Genomic DNA, 6,127 nt, shown 5'->3' with positions numbered 1-6,127 from the left:
GAGGCAAAATGTTGAGGAGATAGGTGGCGTGACCTAGAGCATGGGGTCAAAAAGAGGGAGGAATGGTAGCATGAGTGAGTAATGTGCGAATAATATCATTTATTATGCAAATGGTTCGTTCGGATTTTCCAGTTTGAGAAGAAGTATGAGGACATGAGAAGCGGAATTGCATATCATTTGATTTGCAAAAATCATGAAATTGGGCATTATTATATTCACCACCAATGTCACATTGAAAAGTTTTAATATCCCGTTTGAATTGAGTACGAACAAGGTTACGGAAAGAGAGAAAGAGAGAGTACATTTGAGATTTATTAGCTAAGGCAAAAGTCCACAAAAAATTGGTGTAATCATCAAGAAATAACACATAATACCGATAACCGCCAGAACTCAAAGTAGGGGAAGTCCAAACATCACTGTGAACAATATCAAATGACATGCATGGATAATTTGTGGAAGTATAAAATGGTAATTTAATTTTTTTCCAAGCACACAAGAAGAACAAACTGAAGCATCCAAGGATTTATTGCAAGAAATAGAGTTATTAGTCCGAAGGGTACTTAAAACATTAGACCCAGGATGTCCCAAACGATTGTGCAAATTTAAGGAGATAAAGCAGTAAAAGAATAAGATAAAGCAGATGAAGAATCTGCTGTAACTGGATATAGATCACCGGTGCTATTACATCTCATAGTAAGCATCCCCGTACGCAAGTCCTTCATAGAGAAACCAAAAGGATCAAATTCCACAGACACATTATTATCAATTGTAAATTTTCTCACAGAGATGAGGTTTTTAATCAATTTGGGAGCATGCAAAACGTTGTTCAAGGCTAAGGATTTATTTTTACTAGGCAAGGATGCACTACCGAGACCAATTACAGGAATGCAATTACCATTTCTGACGATAATACTATGATTATGGCTCTTATTTAAATAAGAAGGGAGTGTACCTCCGTTCGTCGTCATGTGGGATATGGCTCTGGTGTCCATGTGTCACGGGTCCGGTGGCGGACTAATAGTCAAAGTGTGCATGGCAGCCTCAATGTTGGTATGTGTGCAGTCCTGGGCCAGATGGGCTTGTTGTGTTGGCCGAGCACCAAGTAAACCCGACTGAGGTGAGGGGGCTGGTGGAGCATAGGGACCACGGGCCTGTCCAGAGTAGTTGGGCCATGTGGGGTAAGGGCAAGGAGGGGAAGCCCACTGAAGCTGGCCGGCCCAAGAGGGAGAGAAAGCCCACGGCTGTAATTGTTAGGAACGGCTGGACCAGCAACCTCCGCATCTACCAGTCCGGCACCGACGACCGCCGTGTCGCCCTCCACGGTAGTAGGAACCGCTGCGATGAAAGTTCGGTTGAGGTGCCGACAACGAAGGAGGAAAGCAGGCTGGCGGGGCTGTTAAGGCGACGGTCAGTGATGCAGAGTCAGCGGAGACCGCCATTTTACGGGTACGGGCAGTTTCTTCAAGCATGAGCATCGACCGGGCCTTGTAGAATTGCGGCAGTGTATCTCCGTGGCGGATTTGTGTACCAATAGTTTCATATGCATCTGTAAGGCCATAAATTAATTGAAGGACCAAACGATCATTAGTTACCGGAGAACCGACATTAGCGAGTTGACCGGAAAGAGATTTCAGGTGTTGACAGTAAGAGGACGCATCCGAAAAATTCTCCATCTTGACATTAGAAAATTCCTGTTGAAGATATAACGCCCTCGAGTTTTTGTTATCGGAGAAAATATTCTCCAATCGATCCCAAGCTGTAGCAGCGGTCAAGTTCGGTGCAATTATCGTGTTAACCAATTCAAGAGTTATGGTGCCATAGATCCACTGCAAGACAATTGCATCGATGCGAGACCAAAGGCTCAGATCCTTAGATTTCAATACGGAGGAGGATTATTCTGATTTCTCATCGGACGACGGAATTATGTAATCGAGAACAAGAAAAGCTCTGGCATGGTTTTTAAACAACTCAGACCATGTAGTATATTGGCTGGTTTTAACGCTCAGATTAGTAATTAGAATAGAAATATTTACTAAAAGAAAATAAGTCAAACATATGAATTAGTGACCAATAAATCCTTATTACATATGGTATGAGTAATTAGGCATCTTATTTTTAAGAGTGGACCGATATATACTATGGTCGGGATGGTCTGGACTTCCTAATCTGTCAGTCCAAAAATATATTTTAATATGGTGGACAAATAATTTTGACCTCTGTTAAAATTCTCAATTAATCCTCTAGTCCAGACAATAATTCCATTAAAATTTTGGTCTCTCTGTAACTTTATTCTGCATCTGTGCCTACTTATTGTGTTGTTAATTAAGGGCTAATCCTTTACAAGGTTACATATATATAAGGAAAAATTACAAAACTGGATCAAATGGGAGGCCCATTTACATATTTAACCCATTAACTCATCTTACTACATATCTAGACTGATTTCTTGTGACTTTTCCATAATACCCCTAATATTTACGCGCATCTGTCTCCATCCCGTCTGACTTCGCATATTCGACCATATGCGAAGCCTGCGAAGCTAATGTTTGGATTTACTTAATGAATTTAGTTCGGATATGCGAAGCCTGTGAAGCTGAAGTTTGTTTTGCTTGATGAATTTAGTTCGCATATGTGGATGCTATATATGTTTGAAGCTAATTCGCGAAGTGGTATATAACAAAAAATGGCAAACAACAACGGATTCTAACACTAAAATCATGACATTATCAAAATTTACAACAAGATTGCCACAATAACAACATTCAAATCACAACATTATCAAAATTTACAATAAGATTGCCACAATGAACTCTACTAACCAATCATTTTAAAGTGAACCTAACTAATCCGGTACCAATTTTGAAACGGATGAGTAATCTTGGTGTGCACCATGAGAGACATCCATCCCAAAAGGTCTGGACTTCCATTTCTCATCCCAAAAGGTCTGGACTTCCAGACCTTTTGGGATGGACGTGTCCCATGGTGCACACCAAGATTACTCATCCGTTTCAAAATTGGTACCGAATTAGTTAGGTTCACTTTGAAGATTGGCACCATGGGATGGACGTGTCCCATGGTGCAACCCAAGATTGGCACAATCTCTCCTAACGAACCACTTTATGAGTGAATGTGCCAATCTTGAGGGAAGTTAATCCCTATATAGGAAGGAAAATCATCTCCCATGCAGCCCACTACGTCGCCTTCCAGAAAGGGATGTTACGTATTCAACCACCTATAGAAAAAATTAATCATTTTAGGCAGGGAAAAAGACGATTTTGGCTTCGTGAAATGAAGATTAGTGAAGCATGTAGATATCCATTTTTGTCCAGGACATTTTTATACTTTAACTGACAATATTTGAAATTTCGACAAATTTATAAATTATATCAGAAATACACCATATCATTCTCACGTATGATTTATCCGGAAAAATGGAGCTTTTGTATACCAATTTGTTATGTCTCAATATAATTATCAAATCACATTCAAGGTATAATTTATTAGAACAAACGTATCTTTCTTTTTTTGCTATAAACTATATGTGAGATGTAATGTATTATTTTCTGAATATGATTTTGAAATTGTTATATTTCAAAATATGATTGTTAGTTAAAATCAATTTTTGTTTAATAGTTAATATCATGAATTTAACTCATTCATTTTATAATTAATGTTCAAGAAATAGATATGATTTTAGATATAATTTTTGTTAAAAGATTGTCTATTAAAGATAATTTTTTACATAAAGTCATATTTAGAACATAGTTTATTTTTGGAACCATTTAATGATGAATGGATTAATATTCAGAAAATAAATTCTAATTATAAAAAAATAATAAAACAAAAAGATAAAAATAGAATGCTTTTATTAAGAAATAAAATTTGCATTTACAAGACTAATCAATGTACATTTTTTTGTATTTGCAGGTGAACATGGGATTAAATCCATCCCTCAACAGCTCCAAATCAAGTCTCAAATGAATCCTGAAAATAATCTCAAAGCAAAGCAATTTACCAGACATGTACAAAATTGGGAGTTTTCAACCAAGAGAAAAACCAACTCCCAAGACAGAAATCAACAAAAATAATAAAAGACAAATTAATGGGACTGTGTGATTTTCGGTCTTCAATGAAAAGAAGCAGGAAAAGATGCCATTTATGAGCACCCATTTGAAAAGAAAGAGGGCCCGTGATTTCAGTCAGCAACCTTGAAATGAGGCTGATTTTCAGCCAATGAAGAGCAGGCTCCATCATCTTTAAAAGGGCACAGACCACTCATATCATGGGAGAGGCCGAAAATTAGCAAGGAAAAAAAGGTCAACAACATTAGAGCAAAAAAAAACAGCAAGAGAAAAAGCCCAATTTTGAGAAAGAGAGTTTTGAGCCAAAGTTCAGGGGGGTGCTTTTTGTAATAGGTTCTTTTTCTTTCTAGAGGAAGAAAGTTCTGCATTCTCCACAAATTCAATACAATCAAATTCTCCTCATTTTGATCTCAAAAACTTTGAGCTAAGGTTTTTATTTCTAGTTTATAAAAATAGTGATTAAAAGCATTCACATTGCTTTTAAAATGATCTAATTTTTTGTAAACTAAAAATAAAAATCCATTACTAGCTCATCTAAATGCTTTTTAGATACTGCAATTTAAATATGTGCTACTAGTTATTCACTAATCTTACTAACATTAAACACATATTATTTGCTTATTATTCCATTTGCGATTTCTGCTACTGATCCCTTTTTTTCAATCTGTACTAACCATTTATTAACTCTACTAACTTCAAATGCATGTTCATTTAGTTTCCTTTGAATATCTGTTATTAACAATTCATCATCCTGTTAACATTAACTTTATATATTCGAATAATAACCTATCATGCATGCTAATTTTTTGTATTCTTTTGATGTTTACAGTCAACTCAAATCCGCTGTTTTCGAAAATAACCATTTGCACAGATTACACAAATTATCAACTAATCTAACCAAATATCTAACAAATTAACCTGTTTTATTTCATCTCCAGTTTCGCCCCCTAAAGGATCCAGTTCACCAAAAATGTACAAAAACCCAGAACCCATACTTTGCCTTCTATCTCAGCGCCCTCAAAATCAAAACAAACAAAACTTCATCCCATATCAATTAATAGATCCACGGCAAAAAGGAAAACTAAAAAAAACGAAAAAGACTAAATAGAAATAAACAGGTCTTACCTCAACGCAGGTCGGAGCGGCTACGACCGATGATGCCAGGACAGACGAACAGCAGCGAAGGAGCCGTGACGGTGAACACAGACACCATGGAGGAGCAGGCGGCTGGCCGGATGGCTGCTGCTCTTTGCTTTTATGGAAGAAAATCTGAAGAGAATGAGAAAAGAATAACCAAAGAAAAATGAGTAAAACGGCAGAAATCAAAGAAAAGGGAATGTAGAACCGAAGAAAGAGAGAACTCACTGTAGACCCACCGCGTTTGATGAGAATCAGGCCGCCAATCGGAGGAGAACCACCGCAAACGAGTAGACGAGATCGGTAGATGAGTCACGACGGTAGACGGACGAAAAAAAGCTGGCGAACGGAGGAGCTACGGCCGTCGACGGTGACAGGAGGCCCGACCATGGCTGCGTTTCTGAAGGAGAAGAAGAGGAGGAGAAGATGAGTGCGGCTGCATATGATATGTGCAAATGAACCCTAAAATCCAAATTTAAGACTCTACAATAATCCCAATCTTATGGATATATACCCCATATCACTTAAATAAATCTTGTATCTGCTTATAAATTAAAATGGGCCTTGGTTTCTTTTCAAAAAATAGGTTTTGTTTTTTTATTAAGTTTTAGTTTAATCTAATCTACTTTATATTGTCATCCGTTATTAATGTTAAGATTAATAGATCCCTAATCTAATTTTTCTTTTATAATGATAAAAAATCCTTATTCAATTAATATAACAATTTATGATTTAATCTCATTCATTGTATTTAGATTGTTGTATAGCAATTATAATACGATAAGTCTATTTCGATTACTGAATAGTGATTCGGATAAGTAAACAATAAACAATTGATAAATCATGTATTATTATATTTTCTTTAAATATGTACACTTTTTTAAAACTATATCTAATCAATAAATAAA

At 36.5% G+C, this 6,127-nt stretch overlaps 1 long non-coding RNA gene across 1 annotated transcript; it reads right to left on the bottom strand.

Annotated features, from left to right (window-relative positions):
* Nucleotides 1-3,847: 3,847 nt before the first annotated feature.
* Nucleotides 3,848-5,835, bottom strand: LOC136224801 (uncharacterized). Its single transcript, XR_010686617.1, has 2 exons — nucleotides 5,448-5,835; nucleotides 3,848-5,351 (listed from the first exon to the last, which is right to left on the bottom strand). It is a non-coding gene; the product is annotated as an uncharacterized lncRNA (long non-coding RNA).
* Between the last annotated feature and the right edge of the window lie 292 nt (nucleotides 5,836-6,127).

The sequence above is a fragment of the Euphorbia lathyris genome, chromosome 3, assembly GCF_963576675.1.
Source record: "Euphorbia lathyris chromosome 3, ddEupLath1.1, whole genome shotgun sequence".
Classification (NCBI taxonomy): Eukaryota; Viridiplantae; Streptophyta; class Magnoliopsida; order Malpighiales; family Euphorbiaceae; genus Euphorbia; species Euphorbia lathyris.
The sequence above is the reverse complement of the archived record's forward strand: the minus strand, read 5'-3'. Positions and strand labels throughout refer to the sequence as shown.